The sequence below is a fragment of the Paralichthys olivaceus genome, chromosome 12, assembly GCF_024713975.1.
Source record: "Paralichthys olivaceus isolate ysfri-2021 chromosome 12, ASM2471397v2, whole genome shotgun sequence".
NCBI lineage: Eukaryota > Metazoa > Chordata > Actinopteri > Pleuronectiformes > Paralichthyidae > Paralichthys > Paralichthys olivaceus.
Window position 1 is genome coordinate 174984 of NC_091104.1, and position 24106 is coordinate 199089.

General features: G+C 48.0%; 27 non-coding genes across 27 annotated transcripts; 21 read left to right on the forward strand and 6 right to left on the reverse strand.

The window, feature by feature from the left end:
* Window positions 1-103: 103 nt before the first annotated feature.
* Window positions 104-267, forward strand: LOC138413316 (U1 spliceosomal RNA). Its single transcript, XR_011245655.1, has one exon. It is a non-coding gene; the product is annotated as a U1 spliceosomal RNA (small nuclear RNA).
* Window positions 268-1102: 835 nt separating this feature from the next.
* On the forward strand, window positions 1103-1266 carry LOC138413327 (U1 spliceosomal RNA). Its single transcript, XR_011245666.1, has one exon. It is a non-coding gene; the product is annotated as a U1 spliceosomal RNA (small nuclear RNA).
* An 835-nt stretch (window positions 1267-2101) lies between these two features.
* LOC138413155 (U1 spliceosomal RNA) lies at window positions 2102-2265 on the forward strand. Its single transcript, XR_011245491.1, has one exon. It is a non-coding gene; the product is annotated as a U1 spliceosomal RNA (small nuclear RNA).
* An 835-nt stretch (window positions 2266-3100) lies between these two features.
* On the forward strand, window positions 3101-3264 carry LOC138413338 (U1 spliceosomal RNA). Its single transcript, XR_011245677.1, has one exon. It is a non-coding gene; the product is annotated as a U1 spliceosomal RNA (small nuclear RNA).
* An 835-nt stretch (window positions 3265-4099) lies between these two features.
* On the forward strand, window positions 4100-4263 carry LOC138413349 (U1 spliceosomal RNA). Its single transcript, XR_011245688.1, has one exon. It is a non-coding gene; the product is annotated as a U1 spliceosomal RNA (small nuclear RNA).
* An 835-nt stretch (window positions 4264-5098) lies between these two features.
* On the forward strand, window positions 5099-5262 carry LOC138413360 (U1 spliceosomal RNA). Its single transcript, XR_011245699.1, has one exon. It is a non-coding gene; the product is annotated as a U1 spliceosomal RNA (small nuclear RNA).
* Window positions 5263-6097: 835 nt separating this feature from the next.
* On the forward strand, window positions 6098-6261 carry LOC138413371 (U1 spliceosomal RNA). The gene has a single exon (XR_011245710.1). It is a non-coding gene; the product is annotated as a U1 spliceosomal RNA (small nuclear RNA).
* An 835-nt stretch (window positions 6262-7096) lies between these two features.
* On the forward strand, window positions 7097-7260 carry LOC138413382 (U1 spliceosomal RNA). Its single transcript, XR_011245721.1, has one exon. It is a non-coding gene; the product is annotated as a U1 spliceosomal RNA (small nuclear RNA).
* Window positions 7261-8095: 835 nt separating this feature from the next.
* Window positions 8096-8259, forward strand: LOC138413393 (U1 spliceosomal RNA). The gene has a single exon (XR_011245732.1). It is a non-coding gene; the product is annotated as a U1 spliceosomal RNA (small nuclear RNA).
* Window positions 8260-9094: 835 nt separating this feature from the next.
* LOC138413405 (U1 spliceosomal RNA) lies at window positions 9095-9258 on the forward strand. The gene has a single exon (XR_011245744.1). It is a non-coding gene; the product is annotated as a U1 spliceosomal RNA (small nuclear RNA).
* Window positions 9259-9969: 711 nt separating this feature from the next.
* Window positions 9970-10161, reverse strand: LOC138413268 (U2 spliceosomal RNA). The gene has a single exon (XR_011245605.1). It is a non-coding gene; the product is annotated as a U2 spliceosomal RNA (small nuclear RNA).
* Window positions 10162-10337: 176 nt separating this feature from the next.
* Window positions 10338-10455, reverse strand: LOC138412618 (U5 spliceosomal RNA). The gene has a single exon (XR_011244953.1). It is a non-coding gene; the product is annotated as a U5 spliceosomal RNA (small nuclear RNA).
* A 735-nt stretch (window positions 10456-11190) lies between these two features.
* LOC138413416 (U1 spliceosomal RNA) lies at window positions 11191-11354 on the forward strand. Its single transcript, XR_011245755.1, has one exon. It is a non-coding gene; the product is annotated as a U1 spliceosomal RNA (small nuclear RNA).
* An 835-nt stretch (window positions 11355-12189) lies between these two features.
* Window positions 12190-12353, forward strand: LOC138413137 (U1 spliceosomal RNA). The gene has a single exon (XR_011245473.1). It is a non-coding gene; the product is annotated as a U1 spliceosomal RNA (small nuclear RNA).
* Window positions 12354-13188: 835 nt separating this feature from the next.
* On the forward strand, window positions 13189-13352 carry LOC138413427 (U1 spliceosomal RNA). The gene has a single exon (XR_011245766.1). It is a non-coding gene; the product is annotated as a U1 spliceosomal RNA (small nuclear RNA).
* Window positions 13353-14187: 835 nt separating this feature from the next.
* LOC138413438 (U1 spliceosomal RNA) lies at window positions 14188-14351 on the forward strand. Its single transcript, XR_011245777.1, has one exon. It is a non-coding gene; the product is annotated as a U1 spliceosomal RNA (small nuclear RNA).
* An 835-nt stretch (window positions 14352-15186) lies between these two features.
* LOC138413449 (U1 spliceosomal RNA) lies at window positions 15187-15350 on the forward strand. The gene has a single exon (XR_011245788.1). It is a non-coding gene; the product is annotated as a U1 spliceosomal RNA (small nuclear RNA).
* Window positions 15351-16185: 835 nt separating this feature from the next.
* LOC138412508 (U1 spliceosomal RNA) lies at window positions 16186-16349 on the forward strand. The gene has a single exon (XR_011244858.1). It is a non-coding gene; the product is annotated as a U1 spliceosomal RNA (small nuclear RNA).
* An 835-nt stretch (window positions 16350-17184) lies between these two features.
* On the forward strand, window positions 17185-17348 carry LOC138412519 (U1 spliceosomal RNA). The gene has a single exon (XR_011244869.1). It is a non-coding gene; the product is annotated as a U1 spliceosomal RNA (small nuclear RNA).
* Window positions 17349-18059: 711 nt separating this feature from the next.
* Window positions 18060-18251, reverse strand: LOC138413269 (U2 spliceosomal RNA). Its single transcript, XR_011245606.1, has one exon. It is a non-coding gene; the product is annotated as a U2 spliceosomal RNA (small nuclear RNA).
* A 176-nt stretch (window positions 18252-18427) lies between these two features.
* LOC138412620 (U5 spliceosomal RNA) lies at window positions 18428-18545 on the reverse strand. The gene has a single exon (XR_011244955.1). It is a non-coding gene; the product is annotated as a U5 spliceosomal RNA (small nuclear RNA).
* Window positions 18546-19280: 735 nt separating this feature from the next.
* LOC138412530 (U1 spliceosomal RNA) lies at window positions 19281-19444 on the forward strand. Its single transcript, XR_011244880.1, has one exon. It is a non-coding gene; the product is annotated as a U1 spliceosomal RNA (small nuclear RNA).
* Window positions 19445-20279: 835 nt separating this feature from the next.
* Window positions 20280-20443, forward strand: LOC138413143 (U1 spliceosomal RNA). The gene has a single exon (XR_011245479.1). It is a non-coding gene; the product is annotated as a U1 spliceosomal RNA (small nuclear RNA).
* Window positions 20444-21278: 835 nt separating this feature from the next.
* Window positions 21279-21442, forward strand: LOC138412541 (U1 spliceosomal RNA). Its single transcript, XR_011244891.1, has one exon. It is a non-coding gene; the product is annotated as a U1 spliceosomal RNA (small nuclear RNA).
* Window positions 21443-22153: 711 nt separating this feature from the next.
* LOC138413270 (U2 spliceosomal RNA) lies at window positions 22154-22345 on the reverse strand. The gene has a single exon (XR_011245607.1). It is a non-coding gene; the product is annotated as a U2 spliceosomal RNA (small nuclear RNA).
* Window positions 22346-22521: 176 nt separating this feature from the next.
* LOC138412621 (U5 spliceosomal RNA) lies at window positions 22522-22639 on the reverse strand. Its single transcript, XR_011244956.1, has one exon. It is a non-coding gene; the product is annotated as a U5 spliceosomal RNA (small nuclear RNA).
* A 735-nt stretch (window positions 22640-23374) lies between these two features.
* Window positions 23375-23538, forward strand: LOC138412552 (U1 spliceosomal RNA). The gene has a single exon (XR_011244902.1). It is a non-coding gene; the product is annotated as a U1 spliceosomal RNA (small nuclear RNA).
* The last annotated feature ends 568 nt before the right edge of the window (window positions 23539-24106 follow it).

The following is a 24106-nucleotide window of genomic DNA, read 5'->3' on the forward strand; positions in this document are numbered from 1 at the left end:
GCGTTACCGAAGGCTTTTGGGCTCTGCGAATATGCATTGCAGGCACCGTGAGCCAAACAACTGTGTCTCAGAGCTAGGGCCCTGTCTCCGGTGCTCCCAACTCATACTTACCTGGCAGGGGAGATACCATGATCAAGAAGGTGGTTCACCCAGGGCGAGGCCCAGCCATTGCACTTCGGTTGTGCTGACCCCTGCGAATTCCCCAAATGTGGGAATCTCGACTGCATAATTTCTGGTAGTGGGGGACTGCGTCCGCGCTCTCCCCTGATCATTATGTTCAATTACAAGAAATGCCGGCAAAAATGTATAGCTCTAGTTTTTACGGCGTGTTTTGTACTCCCAAAGCCACGCATTCACTGATGCCACTGGCTTGTGGTGGATGTTGGAGTGGCATTATAGCCTCTCGGTGACAGTCACCACCTTCACGGTAGGCCTCTCTTTGCTTTCCTATCCCAGTATGCAACATTCCCAACCCTCTGCCAATCAAAAGTAGACACATCTTTATTTCCTCCTGCCCTGGCTAATGTGGTTGGCTTTTGAGCCTGTCTTAGCAATACATCCCTGAACTGCATACATTTGGTCCTAAATGCTGCCACCAAGCTTCTCACCAAGTCTCCCAGAAGGTCTTGTGTGAAAACAAGTTTTCATGCTTGACAAAGGCTGAGACGTGTTCTCTCCTCCCCCGAGTTGGCTGTTTTGATCAGTCACGTATGCTAGAAAAACTTGTACTGCCTGCATGCTTGTTTTCCAGAATTCATAGCAGTTGGTGTTGTCTCAGAGACAAAGGCATTGTGTCATCTGGCTTTTGCTGTGATTTCTCAGAGACGGCCAGAGGTTACCCGGTGGCTTCTCAGGAAGTTTTACTCTGTTTTGGCAAGGGGAATAAAAGGACGGGAGCCAAGAAATGTGATAAATTAATGTATATGTCATTTCACAGCCTAGTCATTTCACAGCAGTGTTTGCTTCACTTCAACAAATCCTGTATCAAAGGAGGACGAGGCGTTACCGAAGGCTTTTGGGCTCTGCGAATATGCATTGCAGGCACCGTGAGCCAAACAACTGTGTCTCAGAGCTAGGGCCCTGTCTCCGGTGCTCCCAACTCATACTTACCTGGCAGGGGAGATACCATGATCAAGAAGGTGGTTCACCCAGGGCGAGGCCCAGCCATTGCACTTCGGTTGTGCTGACCCCTGCGAATTCCCCAAATGTGGGAATCTCGACTGCATAATTTCTGGTAGTGGGGGACTGCGTCCGCGCTCTCCCCTGATCATTATGTTCAATTACAAGAAATGCCGGCAAAAATGTATAGCTCTAGTTTTTACGGCGTGTTTTGTACTCCCAAAGCCACGCATTCACTGATGCCACTGGCTTGTGGTGGATGTTGGAGTGGCATTATAGCCTCTCGGTGACAGTCACCACCTTCACGGTAGGCCTCTCTTTGCTTTCCTATCCCAGTATGCAACATTCCCAACCCTCTGCCAATCAAAAGTAGACACATCTTTATTTCCTCCTGCCCTGGCTAATGTGGTTGGCTTTTGAGCCTGTCTTAGCAATACATCCCTGAACTGCATACATTTGGTCCTAAATGCTGCCACCAAGCTTCTCACCAAGTCTCCCAGAAGGTCTTGTGTGAAAACAAGTTTTCATGCTTGACAAAGGCTGAGACGTGTTCTCTCCTCCCCCGAGTTGGCTGTTTTGATCAGTCACGTGTGCTAGAAAAACTTGTACTGCCTGCATGCTTGTTTTCCAGAATTCATAGCAGTTGGTGTTGTCTCAGAGACAAAGGCATTGTGTCATCTGGCTTTTGCTGTGATTTCTCAGAGACGGCCAGAGGTTACCCGGTGGCTTTTCAGGAAGTTTTACTCTGTTTTGGCAAGGGGAATAAAAGGACGGGAGCCAAGAAATGTGATAAATTAATTTATATGTCATTTCACAGCCTAGTCATTTCACAGCAGTGTTTGCTTCACTTCAACAAATCCTGTATCAAAGGAGGACGAGGCGTTACCGAAGGCTTTTGGGCTCTGCGAATATGCATTGCAGGCACCGTGAGCCAAACAACTGTGTCTCAGAGCTAGGGCCCTGTCTCCGGTGCTCCCAACTCATACTTACCTGGCAGGCGAGATACCATGATCAAGAAGGTGGTTCACCCAGGGCGAGGCCCAGCCATTGCACTTCGGTTGTGCTGACCCCTGCGAATTCCCCAAATGTGGGAATCTCGACTGCATAATTTCTGGTAGTGGGGGACTGCGTCCGCGCTCTCCCCTGATCATTATGTTCAATTACAAGAAATGCCGGCAAAAATGTATAGCTCTAGTTTTTACGGCGTGTTTTGTACTCCCAAAGCCACGCATTCACTGATGCCACTGGCTTGTGGTGGATGTTGGAGTGGCATTATAGCCTCTCGGTGACAGTCACCACCTTCACGGTAGGCCTCTCTTTGCTTTCCTATCCCAGTATGCAACATTCCCAACCCTCTGCCAATCAAAAGTAGACACATCTTTATTTCCTCCTGCCCTGGCTAATGTGGTTGGCTTTTGAGCCTGTCTTAGCAATACATCCCTGAACTGCATACATTTGGTCCTAAATGCTGCCACCAAGCTTCTCACCAAGTCTCCCAGAAGGTCTTGTGTGAAAACAAGTTTTCATGCTTGACAAAGGCTGAGACGTGTTCTCTCCTCCCCCGAGTTGGCTGTTTTGATCAGTCACGTATGCTAGAAAAACTTGTACTGCCTGCATGCTTGTTTTCCAGAATTCATAGCAGTTGGTGTTGTCTCAGAGACAAAGGCATTGTGTCATCTGGCTTTTGCTGTGATTTCTCAGAGACGGCCAGAGGTTACCCGGTGGCTTCTCAGGAAGTTTTACTCTGTTTTGGCAAGGGGAATAAAAGGACGGGAGCCAAGAAATGTGATAAATTAATGTATATGTCATTTCACAGCCTAGTCATTTCACAGCAGTGTTTGCTTCACTTCAACAAATCCTGTATCAAAGGAGGACGAGGCGTTACCGAAGGCTTTTGGGCTCTGCGAATATGCATTGCAGGCACCGTGAGCCAAACAACTGTGTCTCAGAGCTAGGGCCCTGTCTCCGGTGCTCCCAACTCATACTTACCTGGCAGGGGAGATACCATGATCAAGAAGGTGGTTCACCCAGGGCGAGGCCCAGCCATTGCACTTCGGTTGTGCTGACCCCTGCGAATTCCCCAAATGTGGGAATCTCGACTGCATAATTTCTGGTAGTGGGGGACTGCGTCCGCGCTCTCCCCTGATCATTATGTTCAATTACAAGAAATGCCGGCAAAAATGTATAGCTCTAGTTTTTACAGCGTGTTTTGTACTCCCAAAGCCACGCATTCACTGATGCCACTGGCTTGTGGTGGATGTTGGAGTGGCATTATAGCCTCTCGGTGACAGTCACCACCTTCACGGTAGGCCTCTCTTTGCTTTCCTATCCCAGTATGCAACATTCCCAACCCTCTGCCAATCAAAAGTAGACACATCTTTATTTCCTCCTGCCCTGGCTAATGTGGTTGGCTTTTGAGCCTGTCTTAGCAATACATCCCTGAACTGCATACATTTGGTCCTAAATGCTGCCACCAAGCTTCTCACCAAGTCTCCCAGAAGGTCTTGTGTGAAAACAAGTTTTCATGCTTGACAAAGGCTGAGACGTGTTCTCTCCTCCCCCGAGTTGGCTGTTTTGATCAGTCACGTATGCTAGAAAAACTTGTACTGCCTGCATGCTTGTTTTCCAGAATTCATAGCAGTTGGTGTTGTCTCAGAGACAAAGGCATTGTGTCATCTGGCTTTTGCTGTGATTTCTCAGAGACGGCCAGAGGTTACACGGTGGCTTCTCAGGAAGTTTTACTCTGTTTTGGCAAGGGGAATAAAAGGACGGGAGCCAAGAAATGTGATAAATTAATTTATATGTCATTTCACAGCCTAGTCATTTCACAGCAGTGTTTGCTTCACTTCAACAAATAATGTATCAAAGGAGGACGAGGCGTTACCGAAGGCTTTTGGGCTCTGCGAATATGCATTGCAGGCACCGTGAGCCAAACAACTGTGTCTCAGAGCTAGGGCCCTGTCTCCGGTGCTCCCAACTCATACTTACCTGGCAGGGGAGATACCATGATCAAGAAGGTGGTTCACCCAGGGCGAGGCCCAGCCATTGCACTTCGGTTGTGCTGACCCCTGCGAATTCCCCAAATGTGGGAATCTCGACTGCATAATTTCTGGTAGTGGGGGACTGCGTCCGCGCTCTCCCCTGATCATTATGTTCAATTACAAGAAATGCCGGCAAAAATGTATAGCTCTAGTTTTTACGGCGTGTTTTGTACTCCCAAAGCCACGCATTCACTGATGCCACTGGCTTGTGGTGGATGTTGGAGTGGCATTATAGCCTCTCGGTGACAGTCACCACCTTCACGGTAGGCCTCTCTTTGCTTTCCTATCCCAGTATGCAACATTCCCAACCCTCTGCCAATCAAAAGTAGACACATCTTTATTTCCTCCTGCCCTGGCTAATGTGGTTGGCTTTTGAGCCTGTCTTAGCAATACATCCCTGAACTGCATACATTTGGTCCTATATGCTGCCACCAAGCTTCTCACCAAGTCTCCCAGAAGGTCTTGTGTGAAAACAAGTTTTCATGCTTGACAAAGGCTGAGACGTGTTCTCTCCTCCCCCGAGTTGGCTGTTTTGATCAGTCACGTGTGCTAGAAAAACTTGTACTGCCTGCATGCTTGTTTTCCAGAATTCATAGCAGTTGGTGTTGTCTCAGAGACAAAGGCATTGTGTCATCTGGCTTTTGCTGTGATTTCTCAGAGACGGCCAGAGGTTACCCGGTGGCTTTTCAGGAAGTTTGACTCTGTTTTGGCAAGGGGAATAAAAGGACGGGAGCCAAGAAATGTGATAAATTAATTTATATGTCATTTCACAGCCTAGTCATTTCACAGCAGTGTTTGCTTCACTTCAACAAATCCTGTATCAAAGGAGGACGAGGCGTTACCGAAGGCTTTTGGGCTCTGCGAATATGCATTGCAGGCACCGTGAGCCAAACAACTGTGTCTCAGAGCTAGGGCCCTGTCTCCGGTGCTCCCAACTCATACTTACCTGGCAGGGGAGATACCATGATCAAGAAGGTGGTTCACCCAGGGCGAGGCCCAGCCATTGCACTTCGGTTGTGCTGACCCCTGCGAATTCCCCAAATGTGGGAATCTCGACTGCATAATTTCTGGTAGTGGGGGACTGCGTCCGCGCTCTCCCCTGATCATTATGTTCAATTACAAGAAATGCCGGCAAAAATGTATAGCTCTAGTTTTTACGGCGTGTTTTGTACTCCCAAAGCCACGCATTCACTGATGCCACTGGCTTGTGGTGGATGTTGGAGTGGCATTATAGCCTCTCGGTGACAGTCACCACCTTCACGGTAGGCCTCTCTTTGCTTTCCTATCCCAGTATGCAACATTCCCAACCCTCTGCCAATCAAAAGTAGACACATCTTTATTTCCTCCTGCCCTGGCTAATGTGGTTGGCTTTTGAGCCTGTCTTAGCAATACATCCCTGAACTGCATACATTTGGTCCTAAATGCTGCCACCAAGCTTCTCACCAAGTCTCCCAGAAGGTCTTGTGTGAAAACAAGTTTTCATGCTTGACAAAGGCGGAGACGTGTTCTCTCCTCCCCCGAGTTGGCTGTTTTGATCAGTCACGTATGCTAGAAAAACTTGTACTGCCTGCATGCTTGTTTTCCAGAATTCATAGCAGTTGGTGTTGTCTCAGAGACAAAGGCATTGTGTCATCTGGCTTTTGCTGTGATTTCTCAGAGACGGCCAGAGGTTACCCGGTGGCTTCTCAGGAAGTTTTACTCTGTTTTGGCAAGGGGAATAAAAGGACGGGAGCCAAGAAATGTGATAAATTAATGTATATGTCATTTCACAGCCTAGTCATTTCACAGCAGTGTTTGCTTCACTTCAACAAATCCTGTATCAAAGGAGGACGAGGCGTTACCGAAGGCTTTTGGGCTCTGCGAATATGCATTGCAGGCACCGTGAGCCAAACAACTGTGTCTCAGAGCTAGGGCCCTGTCTCCGGTGCTCCCAACTCATACTTACCTGGCAGGGGAGATACCATGATCAAGAAGGTGGTTCACCCAGGGCGAGGCCCAGCCATTGCACTTCGGTTGTGCTGACCCCTGCGAATTCCCCAAATGTGGGAATCTCGACTGCATAATTTCTGGTAGTGGGGGACTGCGTCCGCGCTCTCCCCTGATCATTATGTTCAATTACAAGAAATGCCGGCAAAAATGTATAGCTCTAGTTTTTACAGCGTGTTTTGTACTCCCAAAGCCACGCATTCACTGATGCCACTGGCTTGTGGTGGATGTTGGAGTGGCATTATAGCCTCTCGGTGACAGTCACCACCTTCACGGTAGGCCTCTCTTTGCTTTCCTATCCCAGTATGCAACATTCCCAACCCTCTGCCAATCAAAAGTAGACACATCTTTATTTCCTCCTGCCCTGGCTAATGTGGTTGGCTTTTGAGCCTGTCTTAGCAATACATCCCTGAACTGCATACATTTGGTCCTAAATGCTGCCACCAAGCTTCTCACCAAGTCTCCCAGAAGGTCTTGTGTGAAAACAAGTTTTCATGCTTGACAAAGGCTGAGACGTGTTCTCTCCTCCCCCGAGTTGGCTGTTTTGATCAGTCACGTATGCTAGAAAAACTTGTACTGCCTGCATGCTTGTTTTCCAGAATTCATAGCAGTTGGTGTTGTCTCAGAGACAAAGGCATTGTGTCATCTGGCTTTTGCTGTGATTTCTCAGAGACGGCCAGAGGTTACACGGTGGCTTCTCAGGAAGTTTTACTCTGTTTTGGCAAGGGGAATAAAAGGACGGGAGCCAAGAAATGTGATAAATTAATTTATATGTCATTTCACAGCCTAGTCATTTCACAGCAGTGTTTGCTTCACTTCAACAAATAATGTATCAAAGGAGGACGAGGCGTTACCGAAGGCTTTTGGGCTCTGCGAATATGCATTGCAGGCACCGTGAGCCAAACAACTGTGTCTCAGAGCTAGGGCCCTGTCTCCGGTGCTCCCAACTCATACTTACCTGGCAGGGGAGATACCATGATCAAGAAGGTGGTTCACCCAGGGCGAGGCCCAGCCATTGCACTTCGGTTGTGCTGACCCCTGCGAATTCCCCAAATGTGGGAATCTCGACTGCATAATTTCTGGTAGTGGGGGACTGCGTCCGCGCTCTCCCCTGATCATTATGTTCAATTACAAGAAATGCCGGCAAAAATGTATAGCTCTAGTTTTTACGGCGTGTTTTGTACTCCCAAAGCCATGCATTCACTGATGCCACTGGCTTGTGGTGGATGTTGGAGTGGCATTATAGCCTCTCGGTGACAGTCACCACCTTCACGGTAGGCCTCTCTTTGCTTTCCGATCCCAGTATGCAACATTCCCAACCCTCTGCCAATCAAAAGTAGACACATCTTTATTTCCTCCTGCCCTGGCTAATGTGGTTGGCTTTTGAGCCTGTCTTAGCAATACATCCCTGAACTGCATACATTTGGTCCTATATGCTGCCACCAAGCTTCTCACCAAGTCTCCCAGAAGGTCTTGTGTGAAAACAAGTTTTCATGCTTGACAAAGGCGGAGACGTGTTCTCTCCTCCCCCGAGTTGGCTGTTTTGATCAGTCACGTATGCTAGAAAAACTTGTACTGCCTGCATGCTTGTTTTCCAGAATTCATAGCAGTTGGTGTTGTCTCAGAGACAAAGGCATTGTGTCATCTGGCTTTTGCTGTGATTTCTCAGAGACGGCCAGAGGTTACCCGGTGGCTTCTCAGGAAGTTTTACTCTGTTTTGGCAAGGGGAATAAAAGGACGGGAGCCAAGAAATGTGATAAATTAATGTATATGTCATTTCACAGCCTAGTCATTTCACAGCAGTGTTTGCTTCACTTCAACAAATCCTGTATCAAAGGAGGACGAGGCGTTACCGAAGGCTTTTGGGCTCTGCGAATATGCATTGCAGGCACCGTGAGCCAAACAACTGTGTCTCAGAGCTAGGGCCCTGTCTCCGGTGCTCCCAACTCATACTTACCTGGCAGGGGAGATACCATGATCAAGAAGGTGGTTCACCCAGGGCGAGGCCCAGCCATTGCACTTCGGTTGTGCTGACCCCTGCGAATTCCCCAAATGTGGGAATCTCGACTGCATAATTTCTGGTAGTGGGGGACTGCGTCCGCGCTCTCCCCTGATCATTATGTTCAATTACAAGAAATGCCGGCAAAAATGTATAGCTCTAGTTTTTACAGCGTGTTTTGTACTCCCAAAGCCACGCATTCACTGATGCCACTGGCTTGTGGTGGATGTTGGAGTGGCATTATAGCCTCTCGGTGACAGTCACCACCTTCACGGTAGGCCTCTCTTTGCTTTCCTATCCCAGTATGCAACATTCCCAACCCTCTGCCAATCAAAAGTAGACACATCTTTATTTCCTCCTGCCCTGGCTAATGTGGTTGGCTTTTGAGCCTGTCTTAGCAATACATCCCTGAACTGCATACATTTGGTCCTAAATGCTGCCACCAAGCTTCTCACCAAGTCTCCCAGAAGGTCTTGTGTGAAAACAAGTTTTCATGCTTGACAAAGGCTGAGACGTGTTCTCTCCTCCCCCGAGTTGGCTGTTTTGATCAGTCACGTATGCTAGAAAAACTTGTACTGCCTGCATGCTTGTTTTCCAGAATTCATAGCAGTTGGTGTTGTCTCAGAGACAAAGGCATTGTGTCATCTGGCTTTTGCTGTGATTTCTCAGAGACGGCCAGAGGTTACACGGTGGCTTCTCAGGAAGTTTTACTCTGTTTTGGCAAGGGGAATAAAAGGACGGGAGCCAAGAAATGTGATAAATTAATTTATATGTCATTTCACAGCCTAGTCATTTCACAGCAGTGTTTGCTTCACTTCAACAAATAATGTATCAAAGGAGGACGAGGCGTTACCGAAGGCTTTTGGGCTCTGCGAATATGCATTGCAGGCACCGTGAGCCAAACAACTGTGTCTCAGAGCTAGGGCCCTGTCTCCGGTGCTCCCAACTCATACTTACCTGGCAGGGGAGATACCATGATCAAGAAGGTGGTTCACCCAGGGCGAGGCCCAGCCATTGCACTTCGGTTGTGCTGACCCCTGCGAATTCCCCAAATGTGGGAATCTCGACTGCATAATTTCTGGTAGTGGGGGACTGCGTCCGCGCTCTCCCCTGATCATTATGTTCAATTACAAGAAATGCCGGCAAAAATGTATAGCTCTAGTTTTTACGGCGTGTTTTGTACTCCCAAAGCCATGCATTCACTGATGCCACTGGCTTGTGGTGGATGTTGGAGTGGCATTATAGCCTCTCGGTGACAGTCACCACCTTCACGGTAGGCCTCTCTTTGCTTTCCGATCCCAGTATGCAACATTCCCAACCCTCTGCCAATCAAAAGTAGACACATCTTTATTTCCTCCTGCCCTGGCTAATGTGGTTGGCTTTTGAGCCTGTCTTAGCAATACATCCCTGAACTGCATACATTTGGTCCTATATGCTGCCACCAAGCTTCTCACCAAGTCTCCCAGAAGGTCTTGTGTGAAAACAAGTTTTCATGCTTGACAAAGGCTTCCAACTCAATTTGGAATCCAGTTCAAGCTCATTGGGATCCCACTGAGAGCCGTGCATGGTCAGGCACAGACGTGTAGTAGACATCTACTGCAGCCATATCAATCCGTAAGGAATTGGGAACCCCTGATCAGAGTTTCTGGATTGTTCTTCAATCAAGACTCAAGGCAAAAGGAGACTGTGCTTATGACGTTGTATCCCTTACACACTGGCTCTCTCTCTCTCTGCCGGACCATTACCTTCATTTCCTTCACCCGCTGTGAATTGACTTTTGAAACAGGACAATTGTTTGAGTGCTTGGTTTTCTACAAGGTAAGAACAGAGTGCACCGTTCCCAGCGGCACTGCAATGCTAGGTCGATGCGTGGAGTGAAAGGAGCAAGCTCCAAATTTCAGCCCCTCGTGCTAAAAATCGGCTTAATATGTAGTCCTCTTATAGAGGACATATCAGATATTAAACTGATAAGAACAGATACTACACTTGATCTTAGCCAAAAGGCCGAGAAGCGATAACCCCCAAGTGGTGGATGTCCGTGCCGAGCTCTTGGCACAAATCTCACGTGTTGTGGTACCTCGTACGTACGCACGCATAACAATGGCTGCTGCTTATCGCCTCCGCCCAACCTCTCCTTTGTGGACACAGGGTTTCTGAAGTTGGACAGCTCTTTGACTTTTCACAATTTCAAAAGGCTCAGCAATACAGCAAAGCCTTCCAAAAATATATTCAACTCATGGATGTTCCTCTCCACGGAAGTCTTTAGTAAAAGGCGAAAGACTTGTGCGCTTTGAAGAGAAACCAGAGTCAGCATGGCCCTCTGTTCCTGAGCAGCAGAGGAGGCTCTCGGTGACAGTCACCACCTTCACGGTAGGCCTCTCTTTGCTTTCCTATCCCAGTATGCAACATTCCCAACCCTCTGCCAATCAAAAGTAGACACATCTTTATTTCCTCCTGCCCTGGCTAATGTGGTTGGCTTTTGAGCCTGTCTTAGCAATACATCCCTGAACTGCATACATTTGGTCCTAAATGCTGCCACCAAGCTTCTCACCAAGTCTCCCAGAAGGTCTTGTGTGAAAACAAGTTTTCATGCTTGACAAAGGCTGAGACGTGTTCTCTCCTCCCCCGAGTTGGCTGTTTTGATCAGTCACGTATGCTAGAAAAACTTGTACTGCCTGCATGCTTGTTTTCCAGAATTCATAGCAGTTGGTGTTGTCTCAGAGACAAAGGCATTGTGTCATCTGGCTTTTGCTGTGATTTCTCAGAGACGGCCAGAGGTTACCCGGTGGCTTCTCAGGAAGTTTTACTCTGTTTTGGCAAGGGGAATAAAAGGACGGGAGCCAAGAAATGTGATAAATTAATGTATATGTCATTTCACAGCCTAGTCATTTCACAGCAGTGTTTGCTTCACTTCAACAAATCCTGTATCAAAGGAGGACGAGGCGTTACCGAAGGCTTTTGGGCTCTGCGAATATGCATTGCAGGCACCGTGAGCCAAACAACTGTGTCTCAGAGCTAGGGCCCTGTCTCCGGTGCTCCCAACTCATACTTACCTGGCAGGGGAGATACCATGATCAAGAAGGTGGTTCACCCAGGGCGAGGCCCAGCCATTGCACTTCGGTTGTGCTGACCCCTGCGAATTCCCCAAATGTGGGAATCTCGACTGCATAATTTCTGGTAGTGGGGGACTGCGTCCGCGCTCTCCCCTGATCATTATGTTCAATTACAAGAAATGCCGGCAAAAATGTATAGCTCTAGTTTTTACAGCGTGTTTTGTACTCCCAAAGCCACGCATTCACTGATGCCACTGGCTTGTGGTGGATGTTGGAGTGGCATTATAGCCTCTCGGTGACAGTCACCACCTTCACGGTAGGCCTCTCTTTGCTTTCCTATCCCAGTATGCAACATTCCCAACCCTCTGCCAATCAAAAGTAGACACATCTTTATTTCCTCCTGCCCTGGCTAATGTGGTTGGCTTTTGAGCCTGTCTTAGCAATACATCCCTGAACTGCATACATTTGGTCCTAAATGCTGCCACCAAGCTTCTCACCAAGTCTCCCAGAAGGTCTTGTGTGAAAACAAGTTTTCATGCTTGACAAAGGCTGAGACGTGTTCTCTCCTCCCCCGAGTTGGCTGTTTTGATCAGTCACGTATGCTAGAAAAACTTGTACTGCCTGCATGCTTGTTTTCCAGAATTCATAGCAGTTGGTGTTGTCTCAGAGACAAAGGCATTGTGTCATCTGGCTTTTGCTGTGATTTCTCAGAGACGGCCAGAGGTTACACGGTGGCTTCTCAGGAAGTTTTACTCTGTTTTGGCAAGGGGAATAAAAGGACGGGAGCCAAGAAATGTGATAAATTAATTTATATGTCATTTCACAGCCTAGTCATTTCACAGCAGTGTTTGCTTCACTTCAACAAATAATGTATCAAAGGAGGACGAGGCGTTACCGAAGGCTTTTGGGCTCTGCGAATATGCATTGCAGGCACCGTGAGCCAAACAACTGTGTCTCAGAGCTAGGGCCCTGTCTCCGGTGCTCCCAACTCATACTTACCTGGCAGGGGAGATACCATGATCAAGAAGGTGGTTCACCCAGGGCGAGGCCCAGCCATTGCACTTCGGTTGTGCTGACCCCTGTGAATTCCCCAAATGTGGGAATCTCGACTGCATAATTTCTGGTAGTGGGGGACTGCGTCCGCGCTCTCCCCTGATCATTATGTTCAATTACAAGAAATGCCGGCAAAAATGTATAGCTCTAGTTTTTACAGCGTGTTTTGTACTCCCAAAGCCACGCATTCACTGATGCCACTGGCTTGTGGTGGATGTTGGAGTGGCATTATAGCCTCTCGGTGACAGTCACCACCTTCACGGTAGGCCTCTCTTTGCTTTCCTATCCCAGTATGCAACATTCCCAACCCTCTGCCAATCAAAAGTAGACACATCTTTATTTCCTCCTGCCCTGGCTAATGTGGTTGGCTTTTGAGCCTGTCTTAGCAATACATCCCTGAACTGCATACATTTGGTCCTAAATGCTGCCACCAAGCTTCTCACCAAGTCTCCCAGAAGGTCTTGTGTGAAAACAAGTTTTCATGCTTGACAAAGGCTGAGACGTGTTCTCTCCTCCCCCGAGTTGGCTGTTTTGATCAGTCACGTGTGCTAGAAAAACTTGTACTGCCTGCATGCTTGTTTTCCAGAATTCATAGCAGTTGGTGTTGTCTCAGAGACAAAGGCATTGTGTCATCTGGCTTTTGCTGTGATTTCTCAGAGACGGCCAGAGGTTACCCGGTGGCTTTTCAGGAAGTTTTACTCTGTTTTGGCAAGGGGAATAAAAGGACGGGAGCCAAGAAATGTGATAAATTAATTTATATGTCATTTCACAGCCTAGTCATTTCACAGCAGTGTTTGCTTCACTTCAACAAATCCTGTATCAAAGGAGGACGAGGCGTTACCGAAGGCTTTTGGGCTCTGCGAATATGCATTGCAGGCACCGTGAGCCAAACAACTGTGTCTCAGAGCTAGGGCCCTGTCTCCGGTGCTCCCAACTCATACTTACCTGGCAGGGGAGATACCATGATCAAGAAGGTGGTTCACCCAGGGCGAGGCCCAGCCATTGCACTTCGGTTGTGCTGACCCCTGCGAATTCCCCAAATGTGGGAATCTCGACTGCATAATTTCTGGTAGTGGGGGACTGCGTCCGCGCTCTCCCCTGATCATTATGTTCAATTACAAGAAATGCCGGCAAAAATGTATAGCTCTAGTTTTTACGGCGTGTTTTGTACTCCCAAAGCCACGCATTCACTGATGCCACTGGCTTGTGGTGGATGTTGGAGTGGCATTATAGCCTCTCGGTGACAGTCACCACCTTCACGGTAGGCCTCTCTTTGCTTTCCTATCCCAGTATGCAACATTCCCAACCCTCTGCCAATCAAAAGTAGACACATCTTTATTTCCTCCTGCCCTGGCTAATGTGGTTGGCTTTTGAGCCTGTCTTAGCAATACATCCCTGAACTGCATACATTTGGTCCTAAATGCTGCCACCAAGCTTCTCACCAAGTCTCCCAGAAGGTCTTGTGTGAAAACAAGTTTTCATGCTTGACAAAGGCTGAGACGTGTTCTCTCCTCCCCCGAGTTGGCTGTTTTGATCAGTCACGTATGCTAGAAAAACTTGTACTGCCTGCATGCTTGTTTTCCAGAATTCATAGCAGTTGGTGTTGTCTCAGAGACAAAGGCATTGTGTCATCTGGCTTTTGCTGTGATTTCTCAGAGACGGCCAGAGGTTACCCGGTGGCTTCTCAGGAAGTTTTACTCTGTTTTGGCAAGGGGAATAAAAGGACGGGAGCCAAGAAATGTGATAAATTAATGTATATGTCATTTCACAGCCTAGTCATTTCACAGCAGTGTTTGCTTCACTTCAACAAATCCTGTATCAAAGGAGGACGAGGCGTTACCGAAGGCTTTTGGGCTCTGCGAATATGCATTGCAGGCACCGTGAGCCAAACAACTGTGTCTCAGAGCTAGGGCCCTGTCTCCGGTGCTCCCAACTCATACTTACCTGGCAGGGGAGATACCATGATCAAGAAGGTGGTTCACCCAGGGCGAGGCCCAGCCATTGCACTTCGGTTGTGCTGACCCCTGCGAATTCCCCAAATGTGGGAATCTCGACTGCATAATTTCTGGTAGTGGGGGACTGCGTCCGCGCTCTCCCCTGATCATTATGTTCAATTACAAGAAATGCCGGCAAAAATGTATAGCTCTAGTTTTTACAGCGTGTTTTGTACTCCCAAAGCCACGCATTCACTGATGCCACTGGCTTGTGGTGGATGTTGGAGTGGCATTATAGCCTCTCGGTGACAGTCACCACCTTCACGGTAGGCCTCTCTTTGCTTTCCTATCCCAGTATGCAACATTCCCAACCCTCTGCCAATCAAAAGTAGACACATCTTTATTTCCTCCTGCCCTGGCTAATGTGGTTGGCTTTTGAGCCTGTCTTAGCAATACATCCCTGAACTGCATACATTTGGTCCTAAATGCTGCCACCAAGCTTCTCACCAAGTCTCCCAGAAGGTCTTGTGTGAAAACAAGTTTTCATGCTTGACAAAGGCTGAGACGTGTTCTCTCCTCCCCCGAGTTGGCTGTTTTGATCAGTCACGTATGCTAGAAAAACTTGTACTGCCTGCATGCTTGTTTTCCAGAATTCATAGCAGTTGGTGTTGTCTCAGAGACAAAGGCATTGTGTCATCTGGCTTTTGCTGTGATTTCTCAGAGACGGCCAGAGGTTACACGGTGGCTTCTCAGGAAGTTTTACTCTGTTTTGGCAAGGGGAATAAAAGGACGGGAGCCAAGAAATGTGATAAATTAATTTATATGTCATTTCACAGCCTAGTCATTTCACAGCAGTGTTTGCTTCACTTCAACAAATAATGTATCAAAGGAGGACGAGGCGTTACCGAAGGCTTTTGGGCTCTGCGAATATGCATTGCAGGCACCGTGAGCCAAACAACTGTGTCTCAGAGCTAGGGCCCTGTCTCCGGTGCTCCCAACTCATACTTACCTGGCAGGGGAGATACCATGATCAAGAAGGTGGTTCACCCAGGGCGAGGCCCAGCCATTGCACTTCGGTTGTGCTGACCCCTGCGAATTCCCCAAATGTGGGAATCTCGACTGCATAATTTCTGGTAGTGGGGGACTGCGTCCGCGCTCTCCCCTGATCATTATGTTCAATTACAAGAAATGCCGGCAAAAATGTATAGCTCTAGTTTTTACAGCGTGTTTTGTACTCCCAAAGCCACGCATTCACTGATGCCACTGGCTTGTGGTGGATGTTGGAGTGGCATTATAGCCTCTCGGTGACAGTCACCACCTTCACGGTAGGCCTCTCTTTGCTTTCCTATCCCAGTATGCAACATTCCCAACCCTCTGCCAATCAAAAGTAGACACATCTTTATTTCCTCCTGCCCTGGCTAATGTGGTTGGCTTTTGAGCCTGTCTTAGCAATACATCCCTGAACTGCATACATTTGGTCCTATATGCTGCCACCAAGCTTCTCACCAAGTCTCCCAGAAGGTCTTGTGTGAAAACAAGTTTTCATGCTTGACAAAGGCTGAGACGTGTTCTCTCCTCCCCCGAGTTGGCTGTTTTGATCAGTCACGTATGCTAGAAAAACTTGTACTGCCTGCATGCTTGTTTTCCAGAATTCATAGCAGTTGGTGTTGTCTCAGAGACAAAGGCATTGTGTCATCTGGCTTTTGCTGTGATTTCTCAGAGACGGCCAGAGGTTACCCGGTGGCTTCTCAGGAAGTTTTACTCTGTTTTGGCAAGGGGAATAAAAGGACGGGAGCCAAGAAATGTGATAAATTAATGTATATGTCATTTCACAGCCTAGTCATTTCACAGCAGTGTTTGCTTCACTTCAACAAATCCTGTATCAAAGGAGGACGAGGCGTTACCGAAGGCTTTTGGGCTCTGCGAATATGCATTGCAGGCACCGTGAGCCAAACAACTGTGTCTCAGAGCTAGGGCCCTGTCTCCGGTGCTCCCAACTCATACTTACCTGGCAGGGGAGATACCATGATCAAGAAGGTGGTTCACCCAGGGCGAGGCCCAGCCATTGCACTTCGGTTGTGCTGACCCCTGCGAATTCCCCAAATGTGGGAATCTCGACTGCATAATTTCTGGTAGTGGGGGACTGCGTCCGCGCTCTCCCCTGATCATTATGTTCAATTACAAGAAATGCCGGCAAAAATGTATAGCTCTAGTTTTTACAGCGTGTTTTGTACTCCCAAAGCCACGCATTCACTGATGCCACTGGCTTGTGGTGGATGTTGGAGTGGCATTATAGCCTCTCGGTGACAGTCACCACCTTCACGGTAGGCCTCTCTTTGCTTTCCTATCCCAGTATGCAACATTCCCAACCCTCTGCCAATCAAAAGTAGACACATCTTTATTTCCTCCTGCCCTGGCTAATGTGGTTGGCTTTTGAGCCTGTCTTAGCAATACATCCCTGAACTGCATACATTTGGTCCTAAATGCTGCCACCAAGCTTCTCACCAAGTCTCCCAGAAGGTCTTGTGTGAAAACAAGTTTTCATGCTTGACAAAGGCTGAGACGTGTTCTCTCCTCCCCCGAGTTGGCTGTTTTGATCAGTCACGTATGCTAGAAAAACTTGTACTGCCTGCATGCTTGTTTTCCAGAATTCATAGCAGTTGGTGTTGTCTCAGAGACAAAGGCATTGTGTCATCTGGCTTTTGCTGTGATTTCTCAGAGACGGCCAGAGGTTACACGGTGGCTTCTCAGGAAGTTTTACTCTGTTTTGGCAAGGGGAATAAAAGGACGGGAGCCAAGAAATGTGATAAATTAATTTATATGTCATTTCACAGCCTAGTCATTTCACAGCAGTGTTTGCTTCACTTCAACAAATAATGTATCAAAGGAGGACGAGGCGTTACCGAAGGCTTTTGGGCTCTGCGAATATGCATTGCAGGCACCGTGAGCCAAACAACTGTGTCTCAGAGCTAGGGCCCTGTCTCCGGTGCTCCCAACTCATACTTACCTGGCAGGGGAGATACCATGATCAAGAAGGTGGTTCACCCAGGGCGAGGCCCAGCCATTGCACTTCGGTTGTGCTGACCCCTGCGAATTCCCCAAATGTGGGAATCTCGACTGCATAATTTCTGGTAGTGGGGGACTGCGTCCGCGCTCTCCCCTGATCATTATGTTCAATTACAAGAAATGCCGGCAAAAATGTATAGCTCTAGTTTTTACGGCGTGTTTTGTACTCCCAAAGCCATGCATTCACTGATGCCACTGGCTTGTGGTGGATGTTGGAGTGGCATTATAGCCTCTCGGTGACAGTCACCACCTTCACGGTAGGCCTCTCTTTGCTTTCCGATCCCAGTATGCAACATTCCCAACCCTCTGCCAATCAAAAGTAGACACATCTTTATTTCCTCCTGCCCTGGCTAATGTGGTTGGCTTTTGAGCCTGTCTTAGCAATACATCCCTGAACTGCATACATTTGGTCCTATATGCTGCCACCAAGCTTCTCACCAAGTCTCCCAGAAGGTCTTGTGTGAAAACAAGTTTTCATGCTTGACAAAGGCTTCCAACTCAATTTGGAATCCAGTTCAAGCTCATTGGGATCCCACTGAGAGCCGTGCATGGTCAGGCACAGACGTGTAGTAGACATCTACTGCAGCCATATCAATCCGTAAGGAATTGGGAACCCCTGATCAGAGTTTCTGGATTGTTCTTCAATCAAGACTCAAGGCAAAAGGAGACTGTGCTTATGACGTTGTATCCCTTACACACTGGCTCTCTCTCTCTCTGCCGGACCATTACCTTCATTTCCTTCACCCGCTGTGAATTGACTTTTGAAACAGGACAATTGTTTGAGTGCTTGGTTTTCTACAAGGTAAGAACAGAGTGCACCGTTCCCAGCGGCACTGCAATGCTAGGTCGATGCGTGGAGTGAAAGGAGCAAGCTCCAAATTTCAGCCCCTCGTGCTAAAAATCGGCTTAATATGTAGTCCTCTTATAGAGGACATATCAGATATTAAACTGATAAGAACAGATACTACACTTGATCTTAGCCAAAAGGCCGAGAAGCGATAACCCCCAAGTGGTGGATGTCCGTGCCGAGCTCTTGGCACAAATCTCACGTGTTGTGGTACCTCGTACGTACGCACGCATAACAATGGCTGCTGCTTATCGCCTCCGCCCAACCTCTCCTTTGTGGACACAGGGTTTCTGAAGTTGGACAGCTCTTTGACTTTTCACAATTTCAAAAGGCTCAGCAATACAGCAAAGCCTTCCAAAAATATATTCAACTCATGGATGTTCCTCTCCACGGAAGTCTTTAGTAAAAGGCGAAAGACTTGTGCGCTTTGAAGAGAAACCAGAGTCAGCATGGCCCTCTGTTCCTGAGCAGCAGAGGAGGCTCTCGGTGACAGTCACCACCTTCACGGTAGGCCTCTCTTTGCTTTCCTATCCCAGTATGCAACATTCCCAACCCTCTGCCAATCAAAAGTAGACACATCTTTATTTCCTCCTGCCCTGGCTAATGTGGTTGGCTTTTGAGCCTGTCTTAGCAATACATCCCTGAACTGCATACATTTGGTCCTAAATGCTGCCACCAAGCTTCTCACCAAGTCTCCCAGAAGGTCTTGTGTGAAAACAAGTTTTCATGCTTGACAAAGGCTGAGACGTGTTCTCTCCTCCCCCGAGTTGGCTGTTTTGATCAGTCACGTGTGCTAGAAAAACTTGTACTGCCTGCATGCTTGTTTTCCAGAATTCATAGCAGTTGGTGTTGTCTCAGAGACAAAGGCATTGTGTCATCTGGCTTTTGCTGTGATTTCTCAGAGACGGCCAGAGGTTACCCGGTGGCTTTTCAGGAAGTTTGACTCTGTTTTGGCAAGGGGAATAAAAGGACGGGAGCCAAGAAATGTGATAAATTAATTTATATGTCATTTCACAGCCTAGTCATTTCACAGCAGTGTTTGCTTCACTTCAACAAATCCTGTATCAAAGGAGGACGAGGCGTTACCGAAGGCTTTTGGGCTCTGCGAATATGCATTGCAGGCACCGTGAGCCAAACAACTGTGTCTCAGAGCTAGGGCCCTGTCTCCGGTGCTCCCAACTCATACTTACCTGGCAGGGGAGATACCATGATCAAGAAGGTGGTTCACCCAGGGCGAGGCCCAGCCATTGCACTTCGGTTGTGCTGACCCCTGCGAATTCCCCAAATGTGGGAATCTCGACTGCATAATTTCTGGTAGTGGGGGACTGCGTCCGCGCTCTCCCCTGATCATTATGTTCAATTACAAGAAATGCCGGCAAAAATGTATAGCTCTAGTTTTTACGGCGTGTTTTGTACTCCCAAAGCCACGCATTCACTGATGCCACTGGCTTGTGGTGGATGTTGGAGTGGCATTATAGCCTCTCGGTGACAGTCACCACCTTCACGGTAGGCCTCTCTTTGCTTTCCTATCCCAGTATGCAACATTCCCAACCCTCTGCCAATCAAAAGTAGACACATCTTTATTTCCTCCTGCCCTGGCTAATGTGGTTGGCTTTTGAGCCTGTCTTAGCAATACATCCCTGAACTGCATACATTTGGTCCTAAATGCTGCCACCAAGCTTCTCACCAAGTCTCCCAGAAGGTCTTGTGTGAAAACAAGTTTTCATGCTTGACAAAGGCTGAGACGTGTTCTCTCCTCCCCCGAGTTGGCTGTTTTGATCAGTCACGTATGCTAGAAAAACTTGTACTGCCTGCATGCTTGTTTTCCAGAATTCATAGCAGTTGGTGTTGTCTCAGAGACAAAGGCATTGTGTCATCTGGCTTTTGCTGTGATTTCTCAGAGACGGCCAGAGGTTACCCGGTGGCTTCTCAGGAAGTTTTACTCTGTTTTGGCAAGGGGAATAAAAGGACGGGAGCCAAGAAATGTGATAAATTAATTTATATGTCATTTCACAGCCTAGTCATTTCACAGCAGTGTTTGCTTCACTTCAACAAATAATGTATCAAAGGAGGACGAGGCGTTACCGAAGGCTTTTGGGCTCTGCGAATATGCATTGCAGGCACCGTGAGCCAAACAACTGTGTCTCAGAGCTAGGGCCCTGTCTCCGGTGCTCCCAACTCATACTTACCTGGCAGGGGAGATACCATGATTAAGAAGGTGGTTCACCCAGGGCGAGGCCCAGCCATTGCACTTCGGTTGTGCTGACCCCTGCGAATTCCCCAAATGTGGGAATCTCGACTGCATAATTTCTGGTAGTGGGGGACTGCGTCCGCGCTCTCCCCTGATCATTATGTTCAATTACAAGAAATGCCGGCAAAAATGTATAGCTCTAGTTTTTACGGCGTGTTTTGTACTCCCAAAGCCACGCATTCACTGATGCCACTGGCTTGTGGTGGATGTTGGAGTGGCATTATAGCCTCTCGGTGACAGTCACCACCTTCACGGTAGGCCTCTCTTTGCTTTCCTATCCCAGTATGCAACATTCCCAACCCTCTGCCAATCAAAAGTAGACACATCTTTATTTCCTCCTGCCCTGGCTAATGTGGTTGGCTTTTGAGCCTGTCTTAGCAATACATCCCTGAACTGCATACATTTGGTCCTATATGCTGCCACCAAGCTTCTCACCAAGTCTCCCAGAAGGTCTTGTGTGAAAACAAGTTTTCATGCTTGACAAAGGCTGAGACGTGTTCTCTCCTCCCCCGAGTGGGCTGTTTTGATCAGTCACGTATGCTAGAAAAACTTGTACTGCCTGCATGCTTGTTTTCCAGAATTCATAGCAGTTGGTGTTGTCTCAGAGACAAAGGCATTGTGTCATCTGGCTTTTGCTGTGATTTCTCAGAGACGGCCAGAGGTTACCCGGTGGCTTTTCAGGAAGTTTGACTCTGTTTTGGCAAGGGGAATAAAAGGACGGGAGCCAAGAAATGTGATAAATTAATTTATATGTCATTTCACAGCCTAGTCATTTCACAGCAGTGTTTGCTTCACTTCAACAAATCCTGTATCAAAGGAGGACGAGGCGTTACCGAAGGCTTTTGGGCTCTGCGAATATGCATTGCAGGCACCGTGAGCCAAACAACTGTGTCTCAGAGCTAGGGCCCTGTCTCCGGTGCTCCCAACTCATACTTACCTGGCAGGGGAGATACCATGATCAAGAAGGTGGTTCACCCAGGGCGAGGCCCAGCCATTGCACTTCGGTTGTGCTGACCCCTGCGAATTCCCCAAATGTGGGAATCTCGACTGCATAATTTCTGGTAGTGGGGGACTGCGTCCGCGCTCTCCCCTGATCATTATGTTCAATTACAAGAAATGCCGGCAAAAATGTATAGCTCTAGTTTTTACGGCGTGTTTTGTACTCCCAAAGCCACGCATTCACTGATGCCACTGGCTTGTGGTGGATGTTGGAGTGGCATTATAGCCTCTCGGTGACAGTCACCACCTTCACGGTAGGCCTCTCTTTGCTTTCCGATCCCAGTATGCAACATTCCCAACCCTCTGCCAATCAAAAGTAGACACATCTTTATTTCCTCCTGCCCTGGCTAATGTGGTTGGCTTTTGAGCCTGTCTTAGCAATACATCCCTGAACTGCATACATTTGGTCCTATATGCTGCCACCAAGCTTCTCACCAAGTCTCCCAGAAGGTCTTGTGTGAAAACAAGTTTTCATGCTTGACAAAGGCTTCCAACTCAATTTGGAATCCAGTTCAAGCTCATTGGGATCCCACTGAGAGCCGTGCATGGTCAGGCACAGACGTGTAGTAGACATCTACTGCAGCCATATCAATCCGTAAGGAATTGGGAACCCCTGATCAGAGTTTCTGGATTGTTCTTCAATCAAGACTCAAGGCAAAAGGAGACTGTGCTTATGACGTTGTATCCCTTACACACTGGCTCTCTCTCTCTCTGCCGGACCATTACCTTCATTTCCTTCACCCGCTGTGAATTGACTTTTGAAACAGGACAATTGTTTGAGTGCTTGGTTTTCTACAAGGTAAGAACAGAGTGCACCGTTCCCAGCGGCACTGCAATGCTAGGTCGATGCGTGGAGTGAAAGGAGCAAGCTCCAAATTTCAGCCCCTCGTGCTAAAAATCGGCTTAATATGTAGTCCTCTTATAGAGGACATATCAGATATTAAACTGATAAGAACAGATACTACACTTGATCTTAGCCAAAAGGCCGAGAAGCGATAACCCCCAAGTGGTGGATGTCCGTGCCGAGCTCTTGGCACAAATCTCACGTGTTGTGGTACCTCGTACGTACGCACGCATAACAATGGCTGCTGCTTATCGCCTCCGCCCAACCTCTCCTTTGTGGACACAGGGTTTCTGAAGTTGGACAGCTCTTTGACTTTTCACAATTTCAAAAGGCTCAGCAATACAGCAAAGCCTTCCAAAAATATATTCAACTCATGGATGTTCCTCTCCACGGAAGTCTTTAGTAAAAGGCGAAAGACTTGTGCGCTTTGAAGAGAAACCAGAGTCAGCATGGCCCTCTGTTCCTGAGCAGCAGAGGAGGCTCTCGGTGACAGTCACCACCTTCACGGTAGGCCTCTCTTTGCTTTCCTATCCCAGTATGCAACATTCCCAACCCTCTGCCAATCAAAAGTAGACACATCTTTATTTCCTCCTGCCCTGGCTAATGTGGTTGGCTTTTGAGCCTGTCTTAGCAATACATCCCTGAACTGCATACATTTGGTCCTAAATGCTGCCACCAAGCTTCTCACCAAGTCTCCCAGAAGGTCTTGTGTGAAAACAAGTTTTCATGCTTGACAAAGGCTGAGACGTGTTCTCTCCTCCCCCGAGTTGGCTGTTTTGATCAGTCACGTATGCTAGAAAAACTTGTACTGCCTGCATGCTTGTTTTCCAGAATTCATAGCAGTTGGTGTTGTCTCAGAGACAAAGGCATTGTGTCATCTGGCTTTTGCTGTGATTTCTCAGAGACGGCCAGAGGTTACCCGGTGGCTTCTCAGGAAGTTTTACTCTGTTTTGGCAAGGGGAATAAAAGGACGGGAGCCAAGAAATGTGATAAATTAATGTATATGTCATTTCACAGCCTAGTCATTTCACAGCAGTGTTTGCTTCACTTCAACAAATCCTGTATCAAAGGAGGACGAGGCGTTACCGAAGGCTTTTGGGCTCTGCGAATATGCATTGCAGGCACCGTGAGCCAAACAACTGTGTCTCAGAGCTAGGGCCCTGTCTCCGGTGCTCCCAACTCATACTTACCTGGCAGGGGAGATACCATGATCAAGAAGGTGGTTCACCCAGGGCGAGGCCCAGCCATTGCACTTCGGTTGTGCTGACCCCTGCGAATTCCCCAAATGTGGGAATCTCGACTGCATAATTTCTGGTAGTGGGGGACTGCGTCCGCGCTCTCCCCTGATCATTATGTTCAATTACAAGAAATGCCGGCAAAAATGTATAGCTCTAGTTTTTACAGCGTGTTTTGTACTCCCAAAGCCACGCATTCACTGATGCCACTGGCTTGTGGTGGATGTTGGAGTGGCATTATAGCCTCTCGGTGACAGTCACCACCTTCACGGTAGGCCTCTCTTTGCTTTCCTATCCCAGTATGCAACATTCCCAACCCTCTGCCAATCAAAAGTAGACACATCTTTATTTCCTCCTGCCCTGGCTAATGTGGTTGGCTTTTGAGCCTGTCTTAGCAATACATCCCTGAACTGCATACATTTGGTCCTAAATGCTGCCACCAAGCTTCTCACCAAGTCTCCCAGAAGGTCTTGTGTGAAAACAAGTTTTCATGCTTGACAAAGGCTGAGACGTGTTCTCTCCTCCCCCGAGTTGGCTGTTTTGATCAGTCACGTATGCTAGAAAAACTTGTACTGCCTGCATGCTTGTTTTCCAGAATTCATAGCAGTTGGTGTTGTCTCAGAGACAAAGGCATTGTGTCATCTGGCTTTTGCTGTGATTTCTCAGAGACGGCCAGAGG